This window comes from Erinaceus europaeus, chromosome 3 (assembly GCF_950295315.1).
Source record: "Erinaceus europaeus chromosome 3, mEriEur2.1, whole genome shotgun sequence".
NCBI classification, from domain to species: domain Eukaryota; kingdom Metazoa; phylum Chordata; class Mammalia; order Eulipotyphla; family Erinaceidae; genus Erinaceus; species Erinaceus europaeus.
In genome coordinates this window covers 78,448,458-78,474,861 of record NC_080164.1, presented here as the reverse complement: position 1 = coordinate 78,474,861, position 26,404 = coordinate 78,448,458, and the positions used below count along the sequence as shown (strand labels likewise).

The 26,404-nt window shown below is 36.4% G+C and overlaps 1 protein-coding gene and 1 non-coding gene across 3 annotated transcripts in view; one reads left to right on the top strand and one right to left on the bottom strand.

Annotated features, from left to right (window-relative positions):
• Positions 1-26,404, top strand: part of LRRTM4 (leucine rich repeat transmembrane neuronal 4) — an 839,426-nt gene that overhangs the window by 718,261 nt on the left and 94,761 nt on the right. The gene's annotated exons all lie outside the window — the stretch shown is intronic.
• On the bottom strand, positions 9,934-10,040 carry LOC132537824 (U6 spliceosomal RNA). Its single transcript, XR_009549250.1, has one exon. It is a non-coding gene; the product is annotated as a U6 spliceosomal RNA (small nuclear RNA).

Sequence of the window (26,404 nt, the reverse complement as noted above, 5' to 3'; positions counted from 1 at the left end):
ACCCAGGGTCTTTGTGGGTTGCAGAAGGTAGAAGTTCTGGCTTCTGTAATTGCTTCCCTGCTGGGTGTTGACTGGTCCATACTTCCAGTCTGTCTCTCTCTTTCCCTAGTAGGGTGGGTCTCTGGGGAAGCTGAGCTCCAGGACACAATGGTGGGGTCTTCAGTCCAGGGAAGCCTGGCCGGCAACCTGATGACATCTGGAACCTGGTGACTGAAAAGAGAGTTAACATAGGAAACCAAACAAATTGTTGAGCAATCATGGACCCAAAGCTTGGAATAGTGGAGAGGAAGTGTTAGGGGGTACTCACTGCAAACTCTAGTGTACTTCTGCCTTCAGGTATATATTTTGCAGTAGTTTACGGATACGTGTGAACATATGCTATCTCTCACAGAAACTGGTGTATATCTAGATTTTGGGACTTTGTTAAAAAGGGAACCACCTGAGATGGAATTAGAGTATACTATGAAAGGAAAGGTCTCACCCGAGTAATGAAGCTGAAGGGTTGTCATTCCACCCGTGAAGTCTCTGGACACAGTCTGAAGTGAAGCATGTTGAGGTGGCCATCGTTGCGTTGATTAGGTTGTGATCGACAGATGCAATATTATTTTATATGGATTGGGAGAGGCATACAGGAAAGTGGGACCTATCCAAGGGTTCTAGGACTGGGGGAAGTAGAGGCTCTATAGTGGATATGTGAGGTTCCTGATGTCTTAGGGTTCCAAAAGATAAGTGATAGTTAATGTTATCATCACATTATTGGGTAATTGGGTTAACTTTGAAAAGTCCTTTTGTTAGGGTTTGCTGTACAGTACCCAGTATCTTGTGTATAGCTGTGCTATTGGTTGCTTCTGATCTACTTGGTCTAGGCTTTTGAGAGAGTCTGCATATCAATTACACAGCCTATATATTAACAAGATTCAGTTTGTGTTTTGAAAAACTTTGAGACATACAATTAATTTCTACCTCTCATATTAATGAATTATTGATTTATATGACTACATTTTACTAGGAGTGTACATAAACACCATTCCCACCACCAAAAGACTGTGACCCATCCCTCCCACCCACTCCCACCCCCGACTGGCCCAGGAAGCTGCATGTCTACCCCTCACCACAGGGCTTTTACTTTGGTGCCCTACTTTCAATTTGGTCAGGTCCTGCTTTTAGTTACCCTTTCAGATCTTCTTAGTCAACTTCTGTTGATGAGTGGGATCATCCCATACTCATCTTTCTCTTTCTGACTTAGCTCACTTAACATAATTCCTTCTAGCTCTGTCCAAGATGGGTCAGAGAAGGTGGGTTCATTGTTCTTGATAGCTGCATAGTGTTCCATTGTGTATATATACCACAGCTTTCTCAGCCACTCATCTGTTGTTTGGCACCTGGGTTGCTTCCAGGTTTTAGCTATTATGAATTGTGCTGCTATGAACATAGGAGTACGCACCTCTTTTTGGTTGGGTGTTACAGAGTCCTTGGGGTATAAGCCCAGGAGAGGAATTACTGGGTCATATGGAAGGTCCATGTCTAGCCTTCTGAGAGTTTTCCAGACTGCTCTCCACAGAGGCTGTACCAATTTACATTCCCACAAGTAATGTAAAAGGGTTCCTCTATCCCCACATCCTCTCCAGCTTTTGTTGCTGCTGTCCTTTTTGTTGTATGCCATTCTTACAGGAGTGAGGAGGTATCTTAGTGTTGTCTTTTAAAAGAACAGCTCTCTTTGTCTTCCAAATAGCAGAAGGAAGGGAGGAAGAGAAAGAAAGAAAGAATGTGGGAATGAATGAATGGCGGAAGAAAGGCATTTATAGTATTCATAGATTTGTTGGTGCCTTATTTTTTTATTTATAAAATGGAAATATTGATAAGACCATAGTATAAGAGGGGTACAGTTACACACAGTTTCTACCACCAGAACTCTGTATCCTATCCCTTCCCTTGAAAATGTTACTATTATTCATGCCTCTGGGAGTATGGACCCAGGATCATTATGGGGTGTAGAGGGTTGAGGGTGGAAGGTCTCGCTTCTGTAATTGCTTCTCTGCTGAACAGGTTCCTGAAATTTTAATGAACTTCATTTGGGCACAAAGTGGAAATACTGAATTTCAACAGGCTTGGTAGGAGCATATTATAGCAGGAACAGAAGACAGTTTTGCATGCTTTGATTTCATATACCGTAAAGTCAATAGTCTAACTTAGTAGAGCTAGAATTTATCATAAAATTATTTCCTCCAAATAACTTAAGGGTACAAAGATTATATAGTAAATCATAAACCTTTGATATCTGACTACTTGCAATTTTTATTTCTCCTACCTTAGACCTCCAAATCAAATACTCTGCTATTCAGATCATTACTACAGGCATTATTGTTTGACTTGTAGACGCTGATTTTTCTAATTCTACACCAGTTCTGAATTCCTACATAAAATTTCACTGTATATCCATCAGTTTAAATTATTTCTCTCCTTGTGGAAATTCTTGTAAGGGGAACATATTTCAGAGTTGGCAGAGCACTGCTACAGTGACTATCTTCCTCTCTATGTCTATCTTTCCTTCTCTGTCTTTGGCTCTCTTTCCGTCTACCTCACTCTGTTTCATATTTAGTCGTAAAGCAGGGCTTCTGCAAGGGGTGAAGTCCTGTAAGCAACAGATGCCTATAGTAATGATGATGACATAAAGAATAAAATGATGTTCTGGTGGTGGGAATTCTTTGGAGTTGTGCCCCTCTTATCCTATGGTTCTGTCAGTGTTTCCTTTTTATAAGTAAATTTTTAAAAAAGAATAAAAGGATGTGGCATTAAAAAAAGTCTCCTCAAAATAACTTTAGAATTCATATGTAAAGTGTACTTTTACTGTACTACAAAATGTAATCCCAACACAAAAGCAGAATATTACATAATTTGTAATAATATGCAATAAAGTTATATTAATTATTGAAATACTCAATAAAATCTTCAAACATATATTTTATAAATTTAAAATACTAATGTAAAAGCAAAAGTTTAAAATTACTGGGGATGGGAATAGTATGATAATATATACTTGAGCAGGTATGAACCTATCCTTCTAAAAAATACTAATTGATATAAATCAATGTCACCTCAATTAATATTTCTATAATTTACTGATTTTACTTTTTTTTAGAAGTTGTATCCAAATCTATAATTTTTTGAATTTTTCTCAATTGGAATATTTCTGAAACAAGTAAGATATTCTTTTCAGATTGTTTTCTAACTTTTGGAGGATTAATACAGGCATTTGTTCTTTATTCTTTCTTTTTAGCAATGATAGTTGCATGATCAAAAGCATTTTTTATGTTGTAGCAGTGTTGGGCTTTTTATTGTTCTATATTATATATTATTTACAGAATTATTTTTGCTGTCTTAAAAAAGCTGGATAGTTGTACTTGTTGATATAGTAATGGAAATATATTGAGATTCTAAATTGGATTCTTTTGATATGTGTGTACAGATTTTTCAGAAGCTTAGTTTTGAAGTCATGATTGCACTAAAATTTTATTGGAAAGTCTGAATTTTTTTAATTTTCAGAAAATATTCCAGTACTATTCATCTCTGTCTTTCATTATCATTGTCTTTTTGGAGGCTTTCTACCAATCCTCGTGATACTATCTTATTCCATATTATACTAGAAAATTTACTAGTAGTAAATTTTATAGTGCCATGAGTTTGTTCATAGATTTATTTTAACTTAAATATCAAATACATGCCTGGGTTAAAATGAAAGCAGTAAAAATCATTTCAGTTTGAATTTCAACAGTTTATATTCAGTTATTTCTACTAAGAGAACCGTTTTATTTTCATTGGTTATTAGAATACCCCTAAGTACTTCTATTTTAATTTCACCTCTCTTTGTCAGTAATTTATTATACAGTATATATAACCAACAGTAATTGGGATAGAATTATGGAGATGGGTGGTAATGCAGTTACTTAAGATGCATGATCATATTTTTTAATTTCTTTATTGGGGAATTAATGTTTTGCATTCGACAGTAAATACAACAGTTTGTACATGCATAACATTTCCCAGTTTTCCATATAACAATACAACCTCCACTAGGTCCTCTGTCATCCTTCTTGGATCTGTATTCTCCCCACCCACGCACTCCAGAGTCTTTTACTTGGTGCAATACGCCAATTCCAGTTCAGGTTCTACTTGTGTTTTCTTTTCTGAGCATAATTATATTTTTTATAACAGCTACCACTCATTTGTCCTCATTATATTTTTTGCAATCTTTGTGTGTATCTGATATTGTCAAACTATCTTAGTCTACCTCCTCAGATATATTTTTTTAATTTTTATATATCTATTTATTTATTTCCATTTTGTTGCCCTTGTTTTTTATTGTTGTTGTAGTTACTATTCTTGTTATTTATGTCATTGTTGTTGCATAGAACAGAGATAAATGGAGAGAGATGGGGAAGACAGAGAGGGGAGAGAAAGATACACACCTGCAGACCTACTTCACCACTTTTGAAGCGACCCCTCCACTTCCACCGCAGCTGAAGAGCCGGGGGCTTGAACTGGGATCTTTATGCCAGTCTTTGAGCTTTGTGCCATTTGCGTTTAACCCGCTGTACTACCACCTGACTCCCTCAGATATTTTTTTAATTTTATTATTTTCTTTCAAATAGCTAACTAGCATGCCAATAGGATAGGTCCCCTGGTTAGCTGCCTAGTTTTTCATGCTCTTGACCCAGATTCAAGTCAGAACCTACTAGAAGTCACTTTTATTAATCTTTATTTATTTATTGGATAGAGACTGGCAGAATTTGAGAGGGAAAGGAGAGACAAAGGGGGAGAGACAGAGAGACATCTGCACCCCTGCTTCACCACTTGTGAAGCTTTCCTCCTGCAGGTGGGGACCAAAGGCTTGAACCTGGTCCTTGTGCACTGTAATGTGTATGCTTATCCAGGTGTACCACTGTCTGGCCCTAGAGGAAGCTTTGGTTCATTGTTTCTTTCTCCATCTCCCTTACTTCCTTTCTTCTACCTCTCTTTAAAAATATTGGCCTGGAATAGTGAATTCCTGACAATGGCAAGGAAAAAATCAACGCACTAGTGGCTTGTATTTCTCAAAATAAGATTGAACCTTTCATATTTAAAGTATGTTTCTCCTAATATAAGTTTTTTTGCACTCAAAATTTCAGTTGAACAATTAATTGAAATCATACTATAATAGGGATTTCACAAGACTTAAGGTTAACATATACCTGTAGACTCTCAAGTATATATATATATTTTTTTTATTTTTATTTTATCTTATTTTTATTTATAAAAAGGAAACATTGACAAAACCATAGGATAAGAGGGGTACAGCTTTGCACAATTCCCACCACCAGACCTCCATATACCATCCCCTCCACTGATAGCTTTCCTATTCTTTAACCCTCTGTGTGTATGGACCCAACCAAGATCACTGTGGGATGCAGAAAGCTGAAGGTCTGGCTTCTGTAATTGCTTCCCTGCTGAACATGGGCGTTGACAGGTCCATCCATACTCCCAGCCTGTGTCTGTCTTTCCCTAGTGGGGAAGGGCTGTGGGGAAGTGGAGCTCCAAGTCACATTGGTGGGATTGTCTGTCCAGGAAAGTCTGGTTGGTATCATGCTAGCATCTGGAACCTGGTGGCTGAAAAGAGTCTTAACATACAAAGCCAAACAAATTGTTAAACAATCATGGACCTGAAGGCTGGAATAGTACAGATTAAGTTTTTTTGGGGGGGGTCCTCAGTTTTGTAGATAGCTAGTGGGCCAATTTTAGTTATATTTCAAAGGGCCTGTAACTATACTAGTTTTGTTTGTTTGTTTGTTTGTTTGTTTTTTGCCTGAGCCTGAGTCTGAAATCTGATATGTAGGTGGATCCTAATTATTTTCTGGGGAGATGTTGTCATGGCTGGGAAAAGGACCATAAAGCTGAAACAAGGAAGAGAGCAGCTCCCTAATATGGGAAAGGGGTATAAATATTACTGTAAACCCCATCGATTTGATGTGATCTGGGGCCCATAATTAGCTTAGGAGCCTGTGTGGCCTCTGCATCCCTATAGATATGAGCTCACATTCTGTGGTCATGAGTAGGAACATTCCATGCTGCCCCAGTGTCGACCCAGCTTCCTCAGGTGTAGCATAGAGTATGTTGTCCATCCTCCCTTCAGAGGATGGAACATTCTCTACCATTGTTGATCCAGGTTGAGGGCAAGGTCTTATGGGGGCCCACAAAGGGGTCTATCTTGTTGTTCCTAATAGAAATGACCGATAACAATGGAGAGAGGGATTTATTTGAGTTCTAGGCCCATCAAGTCTGTTTGGGAATGTCAGGACTCCCCGATTAGGGCCCCAGCTGGTGGAATGGCCTAATAGTGACAATTCCAATTTCACTTTAAAAAGCTCGAATCTTTCCTCAAGTACCACACATTTTAAAAGTCTTTAACTGTGCTTCAACCCAACTCACTGAATATGAGTAAAATGGTAATTAATAGTAATTATTTCTATAAATATAGAGATTATTCTGTATTTACAGGAACATTGATTCTTTCATTTCAGTAGGATATAACTTAAGCAGTTGAGTAATTCACTAACTAAGTGGTACTAAAATTTGCTACTTTTTAAATTTCTTTTTTTGTAAATATTTATTTATTCATTTTCCCTTTGTTTTTGCCCTTGTTGTTTTATTGTTGTAGTTATTATTGTTGTTGTTATTGATGTTTTTGTTGTGGGATAGGACAGAGAGAAATGGGAGATAAGAGGGAAGAGAAAGATAGACACCTGCAGACCTGCTTCACCGCTTATGAAACGACTCCCCTGCAGGTGGGGAGCCGGGGGCTTGAACCCGGATCCTCTCGCTGGTCATTGTGCTTTGCGCCACATGCGCTAAACCGCTGTGCTACCGCTCGACTCCCTAAAATTTGCTACTTTTAATAAAAATGAAATAAGATTGGAAGTGATTCTTTCTAGAGAAGGCATAAGATCAATTTTATAACGCTTAAAATTTGTTACAATGGCTCAAAGTTTCATGTTCTTATGACATAAAGATCAGTATTGTTGTTAATTAAAAGTTTATATAACAAACTACTTGGACTCATTTTGATCCATATTCCTAATTTAGTCCTGGTTTTAAAGAAAGGTTTGGCACAGTCAATTTACTTTTCTGTAATTCATAATTGTAATTCACACCTGGGGATTTCCAAACCAATTTCCTAGTGGAGTGCTGGTGAGTTGGTCTTAAGTATGATTATTTTGACAGAAATTTTTACAAATTTCAGTTGATACAAACATTTATGCAAAATCCTGATATTTGTACAGATTTTAGGATAATACAAGTGTCAAAAACATTTGTCTTGACTGGAAATGAAGTTGTCCTTTAAAAACAAAAAAAATAAAGAAAATCTATAGGATATCATAAATTTTGTACAGCAGACAAAATAAGTAAGAGTTTATATCATCTTCTTCTTTCAAATAACAGAAAAAAGTATATATGACTACTCTTTAATCTTGTTCTGAATTGTCCAAAATTTTTATTTAGTTTTTTGTTTGGTTTGGTTTTGACCTCCAGTGTTATCGCTGGACTTTGTGTTAGCACTGCTCCCGGCAGCTTTTTTTTTTTTTAAGAGATTGAGAGAGGAGAAAAGGGAGATATAGAGGAAGAGAGAAAGATAGACACCTGTAGATATACTTCCTCTTGCAAAGCCGATCCCCACCCCCTACCACCCCTTCCTTGGAGGTGGGTGGCCTGTGGCTGGAACTGGGATTCTTACCTTGGTCCTTCTGCTTATTACGTGTACTTAACCCCGTGTAGTACGCTACTGCCTGGCCCTCTGCCCAGAAGTTTTATACAACATATATGGATGTACTTTAGACCAATATTTTAAAAATGCTCTGTTAGTGTCATCAAGCCACACAAGTGATACATCAACAAAGAACACAAGTATATAATAGTGTATTGTTCCATCACTTAATCAGCCTCTTCCCACACTTTCACTCCCTGGTAAAGAAAAGATAGTATAAGTGCCTTCAATAGAAAAAAGGGTGAGCATTATTCTCCATGACCCAAACCTACAGGCCTCTCAAAAAGCAACCTTATAAATTTAGATTCAAAGATTGCTTATGGTAGTTAGAACTTCCTTGATAAAGTATTTCTTATAGTACTGGGGAGACAGCATAATGGGGAGTCTCTCTCTCTCTCTCTCTCTCTCTCTCTATATATATATATATATATATATATATAATCATGTCTGAGGCTCTGAGGTCCCAGGTTTAATCCCCAGTGGTTATGAAGCGGAGAGGAGTAGTAGAAGTAATCTGCCTCCGACAGTTTTCTCAAAACAATGAAAGAGAATCTTCTTTTTTTTTTTTTCAGTAAACATACACAGGGATTTTAAACAGTTTAAAGGACATACATTTTACCTACCTTTATGTGCTCACTCAACACAACCTCTGGTATGCCTCTACTCCTTACTTAGTATTCATACAGCCTATCAATATAAAGGAAGAGTTGAGTCATACATTTTTTTTAACGGTTTTGTAGCCAACATTGATAGGACAGTTTATTTGGGAAAAAATAAATATTTTTTTAAATGCTGAGATTGGTGAATTTGTAGTGCTGGCGTCTAGCCGCAGTGATAACCCAGGAGGCAGAAAAAGGAGATTGTCAAAATGCAATTTCCAAAACTTTGTTCAACAACTGGAAAACATGGCTTATGTGTTCAATCTGGATCAGGCTCCAGTCATGTTCACTGAAAGTGAGTATACTTTGATCATGAAAGTGATCCTTCACCTCCATATGTAATAAAAAGATAATAAAAGATAGGACATGGGGGCTGGGGGCTGGCAGTAGCGCAGCAGGTTAAGCGCACTTGGCACAAAGCTCAAGGACGGGAATAAGGACCCAGGTTCCAGCCCCCAGCTCTTCACCTGTGTGTGGGGGGGTCACTTCACAGGCAGTAAACAGGTTAGCAGGTTTCTTTCTCCCACTCTCTGTGTTCCCCTGCTCTCTTGATTTCTCTCTGTCCTATCCAACAACGACCACAGCAATAACAATAATAATAACAACAACAATGATAAACAACAAGGACAACAAAAGGGAAAAACATAGCATCCAGGATCTCTTTGTTTCATTCAAGACAAAACAACCCTTAAAATTTTAGAAACTTTGTGTGGTTCCAACACATAGAGCATCACTTATGACAATATTTCTGTTTATTCATTTGGTTTGGGTAAGTAGGCACCAGTTTCCATGCCTGTATTCTATAGATCATTCGTATCCAAATTGCTGAGGTGACAATACAAATTCTGGATTCATTACATATTGAATTGCAATATCTGGAGTGTGAGTATCATGATAAGCAGCTTTAGCATCACCTCAAGTAATTTTTATGCTTGCTAAAGCTTTATAAACACTGACTTAAATTACTAAGATATATTTAATTATTTTTTATGAGAGAGATAGAGTGATGGAGAGGGAGGGGAAGGAAGGAAAGAGAGAAGGGGAGAGAGAGAGAGAGAGAGAGAGAGATGCAACATTCAGCCCTGGAATTTGGTGGTGCCTTGGACCAAACCTGGTGCTTCAGCCTCCAACTAGTGCTTATTTTAATTTGAGTACATAATTTGGATAAATATGTGGGACACTTGTGACACAGTCATGCTCTTCACTGTTTTGTAAGCTTGTTACTTTGAAGAACCAAAAGCATAAAACATAGGTAGAGAATATATCCCAGGATTCTCTCAGGCTCATAGTAGATAGAGCTTGCGCTGTTTGTGTGGTATTTTTTTTCCTTATTTTCCATTAACTTATTAAGGAAATACTAGATTTTTGAGGCTTCCAGTTAAGTCTCACTTAGAAAACTGTCCTGTAGACCAATTAAGATGCATTTAGTTTTATTAAATACATATATATTTGGGAACACAATTTTACTTTTTAATTTTTTTTAATATGGAATGCTTCACAAAGTTGCATGTCATCCTTGCACAGGGGCCATGCTAATCTTCTCTGTATCATTCCAATTTTAGTATATGTGCTGCTGAAGTGAGCACCACAATTTTATATATATTATGTATTTACAGTGTATAGTTGTTTCCTTACTACTACAGTAGTGTTAAACAGTTTCTACAAAGACTATTTGGCCAGCACAGCCCCAAACTATGTACTACTTGTCCTTTCACTGAAGAAAAAAATCTTACTAATCTTTATTCTAGGGTTTTTTTTTTAAGTTGCAGTATTGGTTTAGAGAAATAGTTTTATCTTTATATGTACAAGTGAAAGTTAGTCAACATGTCTTTTATTTGGTTTATGTAAAACAAACCTGGATGAGATTCAAAGATCCTGCATTCTGGTTATAGGTGACAATAGAAAACTCTACAGTCTCATAGTATATTAAAATACTATTGACTGTAAGGGAATCACTAAATTTCTTCTTCAGTTAAATAACTGAAAAATAAAGTTTTAAATAAAACTTTAACAACTATTAAAACATAAATCATGATTAAATAATTATTAAACTAACAGAATGTGAAGTTTAAAATATTATAATTTCAAATATTCAATGTTCTCACTATAGATTTCTTTGAGTAGAGATATCTGTGTTATAAAGTTTTCCCTTTAAGAAGATTATGGTATTCTGTTGTCTACCTTTGACATGGAAAAAACACCAGCATGCTATTCTAGAGAGCCAGAGAAACAGTCTGGGAAATAAGGACTAATCATAAGATTCTGTTAGAATTTTTCCTAGTTTTCATTTTGCATTTATGGAGAGAGATTTTTCAAAGAAATTTAACATATGGTTATGACACAAATTCTCTGCATTAGCCACTGGATACAAATGGTTAATTCCAATATGGATATCTCATGTAATATTAAGGAAAATGGCAGAGAATGTTTTATCTCATGGAATTGGAATTTATGAGACAATTCTTTGTCATTTTGTGAGTTATATCAAGTGCTAAAGATCTGATTTTATTTTCTCAAAGATGCCCAAGGCTTACAGCTGAGAGTAGTTGCAGTTGGAACCAGTGATAACAGGAGACTGATTAACATAAAACATGTGTATGTCCTGAGAGAAAATTAGTCTATCTGGAAGAATTAGTAAAGTTATTTTAGAGGTTTATAAGTATTATGACTGTCTATAACTGTGAACAAGTCAGATTACTATTTTCCAGTTTAAAGTATTAGAATGAAATAAATAGGAAGAGGGCTGAATGTATAGTTGTTTTCATAAAAAGATCGCCTTACAGTTGTGGACTCTAAACCACTATTACATTAATTTAAGAGTGTCAGGATAAAACAAATATAATAATTCAAATTGTCTGAGATTAAAGATACATTTTTGTTTTGAAAATAAAAATTTTTGAAATCATAAAAGTTAATTTAAATTGAATAATATTACATTTTCTGAAATTAAATAAAATGTATGGACTGGAATGGGAATTCTATTCAATTTCAAATTTGACTTATTTTTCAAATATTTTTATTTATATACTTGATAGATACAGAGAGAAACTGAAAGGGGGAGGAGATAGAGAGGGAAAGAAACAGAGAGACACCTACAGCCCTACTTCACCACTTGTGAAGCTTTCCTACTGCAGATAGGGGCCAGGTGTTTGAACCCAGATCCTAGTGCACTATAATGTGTGTGTTTAACAAGGTACACCACCACCCAGCCCCTAAAATTTGACTTCTTAAATTATGATTTCTCCACCATGAGAAAAAACTCCAGAATACATTCTTAGTAAACAGATGTGATCCACTGACCTATTTTCTCACAATTGATGATGGTGGAGGGAGGGATAATAGAATTGAAAAAATGTTTTGAGTAACTAGGGAGGTTTTTTTATATGGCTGGAAAATAAACTACATATATAACTAGAAGAAAGTAAGACTCAAGTCAATTTTGCTCTCTTGATTGTGATGACTTGCACATTAACAACTCAAATTATCTTCATATTGGTCAGAAGAGTCATAGAACAGATTCTTCCTTTTTTTTAACATCTAGAAGGTGATATTAATGGTTTACAGTTATTGACACCTGGTGACAACTCTCATCCTCCTATAATAGGTGTCTGCAGAACAAACACTGTCACCCCCAACTTAGGTCCTTTTTCATCATCATGCACCAGGAGCCCAAGACCCTGTCCACCCTTTCCTTTGTTCTCCTTCACCAGTCTTTTGCTTTGGTGCAGTGCATTACACCAAGCTTTGCTTCATGCTTTCCTTTTTTGTCCTTGTTTCTTAAATTCTACTTGTTAGTGATATCATCTAGAATTTGTCCTTCTCTTTTTACATTATCTTACTTAAACATAATCCCTCCAAGTTCCATCTTAGATGAGGCAAAGAAGATGGTTTTATTCTTAACATCTGAGTAGTACTCCATTGTGTATATAAACCACAACATTCTTAGCCATGTATCTGTTGTTTGATATCTGGGTTGCTTCCAAGTTTTGGCTATTGTGGGATTGTACTGGTTTGGACAATGTGTACATAGATCTCTTCTTATAGGTGTTTTTGTTTCCTCTGGGTAAATCCCCAAAAGAGAAATTTCTGAGTCAGACAGTATATCCATTTCCATGCAGACAGTATTTCACAGAAATTGAACCAATTTACATCCCTACCAGCAGTGTAGAAAGGTCCTTTTGCACCCCAAATATTGAAAATACCTGTTGTTTCTGATTTTTCTAATATATGATATTCTTACAGGTGTAAAATGATATGTCATATGTCATTGTCCTTATTTGCATTTCTCTTATAATCAGTGATTGTGAGCACTTCCCCATAAGGAAAGACTTTTCTTTTAAAAAATATATATATATATTAGGAAGTGAACCACCTGGGATGGAATGAGAGAATACTATGAAAGGAAAGGTCTCACCTGAGTGATGAAGCTGAAGGGTTGTCTTTCCACACCTGAGGTCTCTGGACACAGTCTGAAGTGAAGCATGCTGGGGTGGCACTCATTGCGTTGATGAGGTTGCGATCAGCGGATGCAATATTATTCGATAAGAATTGGGAGAAGCATATGGGAAAGTGGGCCCTACCCTAGGGTACCAGGAGTGGGGGATGTTTAGGCTCTATAGTGGAAATATGAGGTTCCTGCTGTCCTAGGGTTCAAGAAGACAATGGATAGTTATTGCTGTCATCACATTATTTGATAATTGGGTTAACTTTGAAAAGTCCCTTTGTTAGACATACAATCACCCTGGACTGAAGACCCCACCAATGTGTCCTGGAGCTCCACTTCCCCAGAGACTCACCCTACTAATGAAAGAGAGAGGCAGACTGGGAGTATGGGTTGACCAGTCAACGCCCATGTTCATCAGGGAAGCAATTACAGAAGCCAGATCTTCTACCTTCTGCAACCCACAATGACCCTGGGTCCACGCTCCCAGAGGGATAGAAAATGGGAAAGCTATTGGGGAGGGGGTAGGTAAGATAAGGAGATTGGATGGCAGGAATTGTGTGGAGTTGTACCCCCCCATCCTATGATATTGTTAATGTCTCCTTTCTTAAATTAAAAAAAATATATTATTGGATAGAGACAAAGATAAATTGAGAGGAGAGGGGAGGGGAAAGGAGAGAAGGAGAGAGACAGAAAGACACCTGCAGCTCTGCTTCACCACTTGTGAAACTTTCCCCTGCAAGTGGGGACCAGAGGCCTGAACCTGCATCCTTGCACACTGTAATACGAGCACTTAACCAGGTGCACCACCACCTGGCCCCAAGGAAGACTTTTCTAGTCTCTTAAATAATCACTTATTATTATAATAAATTGATTTTTGTAAGCATACTTTTAAAATTTGGAAAAGTAAAAAAAAAACCAATTATGTGCATTTCTTTTAATAATTTTTTCACCTGTTATTAAAAGAATAGCTGATGTCTAATGACTTTTATATAGATCCCCCAGAAATAAATTGTCATTAAATTACATGTGGCATCTTTATTATCTTTCATTTGTTCATTAATATGGAAAATACTAATATGTAAATATACTGAATTCACACTGCTATTTTCCTCCTCCAAAGTGTTGAAACAAAGTAGAACAGGCTGCATGTAAATGCGTCTGTTTGGGAAGCTCAAATTCATTTTAACTTCAGTAATAATGCACATTAGATATTGGGCAAAGAAGTACCTCACTATACCATGAATTAATGATTATTTCAAAGCTTTTTCCAGGAAGACCATGTAATATTCCACTAGGTATTCTAACCCTAGTAATTGCTTGAGTCTGAATAGCTCCCATTCACATAGACTAATGTACTTGCAGATAACATTTCATTAATTTTAAATCAATAAAACATTAACAATGAAAAGGACATTATTACTAATCCAAATCTTACTTTTTTTCCACAAGACTTCCATTGCTTTTTCATTTCATAAGCTTTATAATAATATAGAAGTAGATGAGATTAATTATATTCTGAATTTACCAGCAAAGACAAAAGTATGACTCAACCACTTAGGGTACAGTTATGATTTTTTTCATTCAAACATAAATATAGACTGTATAAGCAATACATTAATATTCTTTTTAATTTTTTGAATTTTTTATTTATAAAAATGACAAATTGACAAAACCATAGGATAAGAGGGGCACAACTCCACACAATTCCCACCACCAGAACTCCCCTCCCCTGATAGTTTTCCTATTCTTTATTCCTCTGGGATTAGGGACCCAAGGTTGTTATAGGATGCAGAAGGTAGAAGGTCTGGCTTCTATAATTGCTTCCCCATTGAACATGGGCATTGTCTGGTTGATCCAAACTCCCACCCTGCCTCTCTCATTCACTAGTAGGGTGGGGCTCTGGGGAAGCAGAGATCCAGGACACATTTATGGGGTTGTCTGTCCAGGGGAGTCTGGTTGGTATCATGCTAACATCTGGAACCTGGTGGCTGAAAAAAGAGTTAACATACAAAGGCAAACAAATTGTTATCAATCATGAACCTAAAGGCTGGAATAGTGCAAATGAAGTGCTGAGAAGTCCTCCATTTTGGAGATAGCTAGTAGGCATATTTTAGTTATATTCCAAGGGGCCTGTGGCTATACTAGTTTTTTTTTTTCCCCACATGATTATCTTAATAGATGCAGAGAAAGCCTTTGACAAAATCCAATACCCATTCATGGTCAAAACACTACAGAAAACAGATAGGAATAGACGGGAAATTCCTCAAGATAGTGGAGTACATATATAGCAAACCTACATTAATATTCTATAACTTTCAGTGACATAGGAAACCATATTGTTTCATCACTGTCAGTTTATCTTATACTTGTTTCAATTCAAGCCTAACTGATTCTCAAGCATCGATTATATTTAAATTTAGGAGTAGGGAAATAGAAAGGGTTTGGGAACTAGAAGAATAGCTCATGTGGTAGGGTACTACCTTCTCAAGAATGTGAACAGCCCACATTCTTGTACCAGATAGGAGTATTACCACACAAGAAGAATCCCTGATGCTGTATCATCTCACTACCCTCCACAACCACCACCACCACCACCCCCAAACATGCATATACACATCTGTCTGAATGAAAAAATGACTTGAGAGTTGGAGAAAACTAGGGGGCCTTGATTGAATTATAAAAAAGGAATAGAGCAATAAATAAAGAAACAAGATAAAATAGAAAAAAAGTTTTACTTTAAGCATTCTTCAAGGAAATGATATTTATTGCATATTTATTCTGAAGTTAACTTTTCCATGTAAGTATTCCCATAATACTTTATCTAAGCTTCAGGGATTTTTTTTTTTTTTGAGGACTCTATAAGCAAAAGAAAACAAACCAAAAGAAGTTTCTTTTTTTTTTTTTTTAAGAAAGGATAAATTGGGAGTCGGGCTGTAGCACAGCGGGTTAAGCGCAGGTGGCGCAAAGCACAAGGACCGGCATAAGGATCCCGGTTCGAACCCCGGCTCGAACCCCAGCTCCCCACCTGCAGGGGAGTCGCTTCACAGGCGGTGAAGCAGGTCTGCAGGTGTCTATCTTTCTCTCCTCCTCCTCTGTCTTCCCCTCCCTCTCTCCGTTTCTCTCTGTCCTATCCAATAACGACAACAACAATAATAACTACAACAATAAAACAACAAGGGCAACAAAAGGGAATAAATAAATAAATATAAAAAAAAACTTAAAAAAAAGAAAGGATAAATTAACAAAACCATAGGGTAGGAGGGGTACAACTCCACACAATTCCCACCACCCAATCTCTATCTCCCACCCCCTCCCCTGATAGCATTCCCACTTTATATCCCTCTGGGAGAATGGACCCAGGTTCATTGTGGGTTGTAGAAGGTGGAAGGTCTGGCTTCTGTAATTGCTTCCCCGCTGAGCATGGGCATTGACTGGTCGGTCCATACTCCCAGTCTGCCTCTCTCTTTCCCTAGTAGGGTGGGTCTCTGGGGAAGCGGAGCTCCAGGACACAATGGTGGGGTCTTCAGTCCAGGGAAGCCTGGTCGGCATCCTGATGACATCTGGAACCTGGTGACTGAAAAGAGAGTTAACATACAAAGCCAAACAAATTGTTGAGCAATCATGGACCCAAAGCTTGGAATAGTGGAGAAGAAGTGTTAGGGGGATACTCACTGCAAACTTTAGTGTACTTCTGCTTTCAGGTATGTATTTTGCAGTAGTTTATGGATACATATGAACATATGCTCTCTCTCACAGAAACTGGTGTATATCTAGGTTTTGGGACTTTGTTAGAAAGGGAACCACCTGAGATGGAATTAGAGTATACTATGAAAGGAAAGGTCTCACCCGAGTAATGAAGCTGAAGGGTTGTCATTCCACCCGTGAGGTCTCTGGACACAGTATGAAGTGAAGCATGTTGAGGTGGCCATAGTTGCGGTGATTAGGTTGTGATCGACAGATGCAATATTATTTTATATGGATTGGGAGAGGCATACAGGAAAGTGGGACCTATCCTATTCCAGGACTGGGGGAAGTAGAGGATCTATAGTGGAGATGTGAGGTTCCTGCTGTCTTAGGGTTCCAAACGACAATTGATAGTTAATGTTATCATCACATTATTGGGTAATTGGGTTAACTTTGAAAAGTCCTTTTGTTATGGTTTGCTGTACAGTACCCAGTATCTTGTATATAGCTGTGCTATTGGTTGCTTCTAATCTACTTGGTCTAGGCTTTTGAGAGAGTCTGCATATCAATTGCACAGCCTATATATTAAACACTCAGTCTGTTTTTTAAAAACTTTGAGACATACAATTAATTTTCCCCCTCTCATATTAATTAACTAGTGATTTATATGACTACCTTTTACTAGGAGTGTACATAAACACCATTCCCACCACCAAAAGACTGTGACCCATCCCTCCCACCTACTCCCACCCCCCACTGGCCCAGGAAGCTGCATGTCTACCCCTCACCACAGGGTTTTTACTTTGGTGCCCTACTTTCAATTTGGTCAGGTCCTGCTTTTAGTTTCCCTTTCAGATCTTCTTAGTCAACTTCTGTGGCTGAGTGGGATCATCCCATATTCATCTTTATCTTTCTGTCTTAGCTCACTTAACATAATTCCTTCTAGCTCTGTCCAAGATGGGTCAGAGAAGGTGGGTTCATTGTTCTTGATAGCTGCATAGTATTCCATTGTGTATATATACTACAGCTTTCTTAGCCACTCATCTGTTGTTGGGCACCTGGGTTGCTTCCAGGTTTTAGCTATTATGAATTGTGCTGCTATGAACATAGGAGTACACACCTCTTAAAGAAGTTTCTGCTATCATGTGGTAAGTTGCATTGCTACTGGGACTCTGTGTAATGATGTGACAAACATCAATGAAGAGCTGTGAAATTATAACCCTAAAATACAGAGGCTTTACACACCAATGTTACCTCAACATTTTTAATACATATAAATATTATAGAGTCCCTTCTTGCAAAAAAATATATAATTTTCTTATATCTTCACAGGAATTGGGTAGTAGTCTCTATCTATATTAAAAATGTCTTTTCAGGGTTAAGATTTCATATACAGAATGTTGTCTACCATTTTAAAAACTATTTATATTTTCTCTTACAACTTCAGTGTCAGTTTATTGAGGGAATAATGGTTCACAGGATTATTGTTTTCATGAGGTTAGATTCTCAAAATGGGTGTACATCTTACCATCCACCAAAACACCATCTTGTTCTACCATATGGAATTAGGTCTCCAACTTCCCCTTAATGCTCTCTGCTTCCCCACTCTGGTCCCCCAAGTCAGTTGTAATTTAAAAATAGTTACAAAACTATCATCTCTGCATTTGGACATAAATCTCTTCTGAACAGATCAACGATATATGAAGTAAGTGGGTCTGTGTTGCTTTGATCTATTAAAATATTGACTTTCTTCCCTTTTTGTAATTATTTTATCGGGGAAGGGTGTCATTGGTTTACAGGACTATTGTTGACACATGGGTACAATTTCTTATCTCTCTGTGATAGGTGTCTGCAGAATACTCCCAGCTTGGGTCCTCTTTTCTAATCATTTAAATTCAGACACAGTATCCATGGTCTTGCCTCTCAAGCTTAATTGAATTTTTTTAAATAACTCCCTTTGCTTTGCTAGGTGGAATTTAGAAGCTATAAGGGGGATTTTTTTTTTTTCTGTTTATGCTTGGTTAAATTAGGCTGCTTATGTGTTAGGGTATATTGGATTTGTGACCATTTCCATTCTAATACTTAAAGTCCAGGGTGGATATATTCACTGATGTATGTAAGCTAGAATGAAGTTATATGAAAAACACACCTCCCAGGTGACCTTATACAGTATACATTCAGGCTAACCTTTCAAACTTAGGGTTCTTCTTATTCTTTCATGTTGAAACTGCTTAAGAATGACAGGACTATATGATTTGGGGCAGGGTAGATAGCATAATGGATATATATATATATATATGGATAGCATAATGGATATATATATATATATATATATATATATATTCACAAATTTGTTTGAGAGGACTTGCTTAATATTTCCTATGGGATTCTACTACTGATATTCTCTTTGGATTTAAAAATCATTTTTCTATGTTTATATCACCATCTGTACTCATCTATAATATTCACATTTGTGCTATTTAAGGCTGACTTCTTCTTAATAAGTTTATAGTGTCTTATTTTTGCTACATACACCCTTTTCCTTCACTCTTAGATTTGGCTATACTGAGACTTAGTCTACAGTCTTGAACACTCAATGATAACATAAGATTACCTCTTTTCAATTGAAATGTTTCCTACTCTTTTCTAATATTGTTGTCTCAAGCATTGTATATCAGTGTAACTGGTGTGTTTACAATATCATAAGGCAATTTCAACTATCCCAGTGTTTCCAACAATGAAAATTTTGTTAACTATGAACAAATTATCAAAATGACTGAAGAGTAACATTACAGGGAAGTCAATTGAAACACAGAACCTGCATATAAGTAAAAAGCATGAGATAAATGAGTCCATACTTCCAGAGGGATAAAGAATAGGAAAACTATCAGGGGAGGGGATGGGAAACAGAGTTCTGAGGGTGGGAATTGTGTGGAGTTATACCCCTCTTATCCTATGGTTCTGTCAATGTTTCCTTTTTATAAATAAAAAATAAAAATAAAAACAAACAAACCAAAAGCCTGAGATGTTTCCACATTCAGTGTTCAGCCCAAATTATCTATTCTTTGCTAATATTTTGACACATTTTTCATGTCACCACCAACAGCTGAAATTTATCTCTTCCATCAAGTCTGGCTGAAAATGTTATCTCTTCTATGAAGTGTTTTGTAAACTATTCAAGCAGAAAGAACTATTCTCTCCTTGGGAAACTTCGAACCCCAAGTAGAATTGATTTTACATTATATTTAGTGGCATATGACATTGTATCTACATTTTTGGGAATTGCATGAGGATGAGCAGCACAATTTCTTTATATTTCATCCCAGTGTATTTGACAACTATTCACAAATTTAATGGCTATTAATTTACTTGAACTCATTTCTGAAATCTGAACCCAGATTCAGTGTTGTTTCCTATAGTTCAGGATGCTTAAGCATGGGGAAGTGGACACTAATGTATTTTATTAGCTAAAGTGCTGCTTCTTTTTCCCCAAAGCATGCTATTCTTTTAACTATATGAAATTATTTAATTTGGTTATAAATCCATAATATTGACTAGAGAGAATTAAACCTATCAATCACTTAAAACAAATATGGTTTGTATAAAGCATCATTAAGATGCTTTAAATCAAATCCACAAGATATATATTCTTTACTATAAAATATACAAAAATCTAGTTATGATTAATGGCATTATTATGAGTTCCAAATTTCATTATTGGGTATTTCTGAATATACCTGCATTTCATTATTTAAATATAGTAAGATTAAAACTATTCAATGATTCCTTATAATTTGTGGTAAATCATCATTACCCTCTCCGATCACTATTTTAATATTATTAATCATAATGAAGTCTTTTGAAAATCAGTGGAACAGCTTTATATTATTCCATATGCATTTCCACTATAAATTAGCTCTAGTGACTTATCTTCCTAAGAACTATTATTAAGTTACTATGTAACATGTACAGAATCATAATCAGAACAAGAAATTAGTTCCAAATGAAATAACCATGACTAGTCCAACTGGAAATGATAATTGGATTAATGAAAAAGGAAAAAAAAAGATAGAAAGAAGAAAATATGAGACACCCAAAATAAAGTATTTCTAAATAGTGCAAGGTTATTAGATTTTCTTTGAGAATAAGTCCAGTAGACCACAATGAGAAAAGATTAAAATTCAAAAAGACACTGTTTTCTTAACTTGACAAAATCCAAGAGAGTTTAATCATTAATGAGGAGTCCATTCTTGTGACCTAATTATCTGCCATGTGTCCCACCTCCAAATACCATCATACGGGAGAGTACATTTTTTTCTTTTATTGAATTTGTATGGACACAAACATTGTCTGTAGTGAGTTATAAAGATAATGCAGATGTTTTAAAAGTGTATTAATTAATGAACATGTTTGTATTAATATTATTTTTATGAAGAAAATGTGATTTTCCTAATACATTTACTTCTTAGAAGGCTTTCTACTATGTTTAGGATAATATTTAAGAGTACAGAAAAATTGATCTAGGGAGATATCAATAAATAGCTCAAAAATATCTTTATTTTCCAGCCTGTGCAGCCTAGGTTTGAGCCCTGGAACCATATGGGAGGTGTCATAGAATTAATGGTAGCTTTGTTGTGCAGGTACCTATAGATCCATCTATTATCTATCTATCTATCTATCTATCTATCTATCTATCTATCTATCCATCTATCTTCTATTATCTATTTTTTTGCACTTTTCTTTCTTTTATTTTTTATTTAAAAAAAAGGAAACATTGACAAAACCATAGGATAAGAGGGGTGCAACTCTACACAATTCCCACCAGCAGAACCTTTTATCCCCTCCCCTGACAGCTTTCCTTTTTTTTTTTTAAGATTTTATTTATTTATTAATGAGAAAGATAGGAGGAGAAAGAAAAAGAACCAGAAATCACTCTGGTACAAGTGCTGCCAGGAACTGAATTCAGGACTTCATGCTTGAAAGTCTAGTGCCTTAGTCACTATGCCACCTCCCGGACCACCCATGACAGCATTACTATTCTTTATCCCTCTGGGAGTATGGACCCAAGGTTATTGTGGAGTGAAGAAGGTGGAAGGTCTGGTTTCTGTAATTGCTTCCCTGCTGAACATGGATGTTGACACGTCAAACCATACTGCCAGCCTGCCTGCCTCTCTCTTTCCCTAGTGGGTCGAGGCTCTGGGGAAGCAGGGCTCCAGGACACATTGGTGGGGTTGTCTGTCCAAGTAAATCTGGTTGGCATCTAGAACCTGGTGGTTGAAAAGAGAGTTAACATACAAAGCCAAACAAATTGTTGACTAATCATGAACCTATCTATCTATCTATCTATCTGCCATCTGTCATCTATCTATTATCTCCATATTTCTATCTGAATTTAAAGGTGGCTTGTAGTGGTGAAATCAAACTGTCACAAAACCACAGTTCAACAAGTAAAAAATAAAATTTGAAAAAACTGAGATCTATGGGATTCATTATCCATGGAGAAAACAAGATGCAATCTGCTTATATTTGTGCAGCTTGGAAAAGTGCTACATTTTAATTATAATACTACTTGGCAGACACATCTAGTGGCAATGCATCAATATTCCAACAACAACAACAAAAATCAAGTTAATGTATCATTATTAAAATTAAGGTATGGGGAGTCGGGCTGTAGCGCAGCGGGTTAAGCGCAGGTGGCGCAAAGCACAAGGACCGGCATAAGGATCCCGGTTAGAACCCCGGCTCGAACCCCAGCTCCCCACCTGCAGGGGAGTCGCTTCACAAGCGGTGAAGCAGGTCTGCAGGTGTCTAGCTTTCTCTCCTCCTCTCTGTCTTCCCCTCCTCTCTCCATTTCTCTCTGTCCTATCCAACAACGACAACAACAATAATAACTACAACAATAAAACAACAAAGGGCAACAAAAGGGAATAAATAAATTAAATAAATATTAAAATAAATAAATTAATTAATTAAATTAAGGTACCAGGTGGTGGTGCACTGGGTTGAGTATACTTATTAACAAATGCAAGGACAGGAGTTCAAGACCCCATTCCCCACCTGCAGTGGGAAAGCTTCATGAGTGCTGAAGCAGGAATACAAGGGTCTGTCTCTTTCCTTCTCCATCTGCAAAAGTACATAGCATAATGGTTTTGCAAATAGACTCTTATTCCTGAGGCTTCAGAGTCCCAGGTTCAATCCTCCTCAGCACTGTAGTAAGCCAGAGTTGATCAGTGCTCTGATAATGAATGAATGAATGAATGAATGAATGAATGAATGAATGAATGAATAAATAAATAGAAATAGTCTCCCATTTGGAGGCCAGGAGGTGGTGTTCTTGGTTAAACACACATACGAAATTGTGTAAGGACCTGGGTCTATGCCTGTGACCTTCACCTACAACGGGAAAGCTTCAGGATTGGTAAAGTAGGACTGCAGGTTTATCTGTCTCTCTCCATCTGTATCACCTTCTCCCACAATTTCTCTTTATGTCTATTCAACAGTAAATAAATAGATAAATATATTAAATTTAAGTGAAACCTTTGATTTTAAAGAAGAAATGAGTAGACAACAATCATGATAAGAGATGTGTACATTTCTTTTCTTTTCTTTCTTTCTTTTTTTTTTTTTTTTTTACCAGAGCACTGCTCAGCTCTGGCTTATGGTGGTGCAGGGGATTGAACCTGGGACTTTGAAGCCTCAGGCATGAGAGTCTCTTTGCATAACAATTATGCTCATTATGCTATCTACCCCTGCCCGAAATGTGTATATTTCTTACCATTTTTCTCAAGTATATTAATCATTATTGCTGTGTACAAGAATGAATAATGTCAAAACTGGCTTTGCTGTGGTGATGTTCAAAGATTCATGTTTTCCTGTAATGCTTTTTTGAAAGGCACATGCACAACTTTCTCCTCAATCAAAATGTGATGGTTGGACATATTCTATTTTTTTCTCCTAAACCTTTTTCCACTGGCACTAATAATTTTTCCATAAAATTTGTTCTTGATATTCATTATGCAACTTTAAGAAAGGACTGCATTATTAAAATGGAGCTATCTTTTTCACTAGCTGATTTTTTTAGGTTAAAAAATCTTTGTAATGAAAACACGGTCTCTTAGTCTGTGGAAAGCCAGTTATTATTCTGTATTACCCTCTGAATCCTCTTTCTGTCATTAACTTCACTGCACATTTGCCACAGCAGTTTACTCTTCATTTTCACCAATATTGCCCATGCCTTACAGAGCCATTTTCAATCTGCTAAAATAAAACATGATACATTTTATGGTGGTGGCATTTTCACAACAAATGTTTTCACATTGGAAAAGTTGTTACTCTGAGACCAATAAATATACATTAAAGTGAATCTTACTTTCCTCGGGAAAATATAAAATGTGTCATTTAGATGTACCAGTTGCTTTATTGTGTGAATAAAATGTCCTTGGTATTGAATTTCTTTAATACTGTCTATTCTTAATATAAAGATTAAAAGAAATCTATTAAGAGTTTGTATTGGGAAGGCTGCACTGTGTTAAGCTCACATATTACAAAGCACAAGGACTCCTTCTAGAGCCCCAGCTCCCCACCTGCAGGGCATCTGCTTCATGAATGGTGAAGCAGGTCTGCAGGTGTTTGTCTTGTCTCTCTCTCTCTATCGCTCCTAGTTTTCTCAATTTCTCTCTGTCCTTTCTAATAAAAATGAGGGGGGCAAAGAAGGGAGTGGCCTCTGGTAGTAGTGTGTTTAACACCAGTACTGCCAGCACTGAGCCCCGGCAATAACTCTGGTGGCAAAAAAAAGGAAAAGGAAAAGGAAGAAAGAAAGAAAGAAAAAAGGGAGGAAGGACGGAAGAGAGGAAGAAAGGAAGGAAGAGCGAAATAAGGAAAAAAGAGAAAATAAGGAAAGGAAAAAAGAAATAAAAGTAAAAAAGAAAAGAAATGAGAAATATAGAGAAAAAAAGTTGTATTGGGTAAGCTCATTAATGTGTTTTTTTATAATATCTCATTATATCAGATATATACAATCTTCGTGGTCTTAAACAAGCATACAAGTCACACAAGTGTCTTAAGACTTTAAAAGCTAGTTATTTAATAGTGATTTACAAGATTATAAGATAATAAGGGCATGATTTGCACACCACTCCCACTGCCAAATTTACATATAACCAACATAGTCCACCCAAGTTCTTAGGATGGGTTCATACCTTTCTGTTCTCTATATTTCACATCTGATTGAAATCAGTGGTTGTTATTTACTTCCTTAATTACTTTAGTAAGCATAATCATCTCCAATCCTATCCATTTTGTCTCAGAGGAATATATATATAATTTCTGAGAAAGTTATCCATTGAGTATATATCCTATAGCGTCTTTATCCAGTCATTTGTCAAGGGGCATTTATGTTGCTTCCATATTTTGTCTATTGTGAATAATACAGCTATGAACACAGAGTTGCCTATATCCCTTCAAATTAGTGTTTTTATGTTTTTTTGGCTAACTGGTAAGAGTGGTGTTGCTGAGTCATATGGTATTGCAATATTATTTGTTGTTTTAAGACTTCAGTGACATTCCCAAATCCCCAAATCTTTATCTCAATTCCATAAGATATCTTTCTCTACATTCTACAAATTATTAAGCCTCTTACAACAGCCATGGACTCTTACTACAACTATTTAAATAATCTCTGAGGAAAACCTGAAATTTGGCATGTTCTCCTTTATGTCCAAGTTGAAGAATATACTTTTTGTATTTTTACAAATATGTGAAATTGACTGTATCATTGTTCATTTTTAAGTCCTCTATTTTTCTTTGGTAAATTAACTTTAAACTCTATTAAAATAAGTTTAAAATAAACACCTAGATGGTATTTCTTCTTTTATTGACCTATTAACATTATTTATATACATAATTTTTATTTGTTTTTGCCTCCAGGGTTATTGTTGAGGCTCAGTCCCTGCACTATGAATCCACTGCTTCTGGAGGCCATTTTTCCCATTTTATTGCCCTTGTTGTTACCCTTGTTGTTGTTGTTATTATTGTTGTTATTGCTGTTGTTGTTGGACAGGACAAAGAAATCGAGAGAGGAGGGAAGAAAGACGGACACCTTATGACCTGCTTCACCGCCTGTGATGCGACCTCTTGCAGTTCAGGAGCTGGGGGCTCAAACCAGGATACTTGTGCTGGTCCTTGCATTTAGCACCATGTGTGCTTAGCCCACTGTGCTACCACCTTCTCATGTATATATATATATACATATATATATATGTATATATATATATGTATATATATATATATATATATATATACATATACAAAGTTTATACATATAAACTTTGTATATACATATATACAAAGTTTGGGGACTTTGTTAGGAAGTGAACCCTCTGGAATGTAATTAGAGAATACTATGAAAGGAAAGGTCTCACCCAAGTAATGAAGCTGAAGGGTTGACATTCCAGACCTGAAGTCTCTGGACACAGTCTGAAGTGAAGCATGCTGAGGTGGTACTCGTGGTGTTGATTAGGTTGGATTGGTGGATGCAATACTATTTGATATGAATTGAGAGAAGAATGCAGGAAAGTGCTCCCCACCCTAAGGTTCCAGGACTGGGGGAAATATAGGGTCTATAGTGGAAATGTGAGGTTCCTGCTGTCTTAGGGTTCAAGAAGACAATAGATAGTTCTTGTTATAATCACATTATTTGGTAACTGGGTTAATTTTGAAAAATCCCTATTAGGATTTACTGTATAATATCCAGCGTCACCATAATTTATGTCCTTTGATATTATTTGTATATAGCTGTGCCACCAGTTGCTTCTGTTCTCCCTG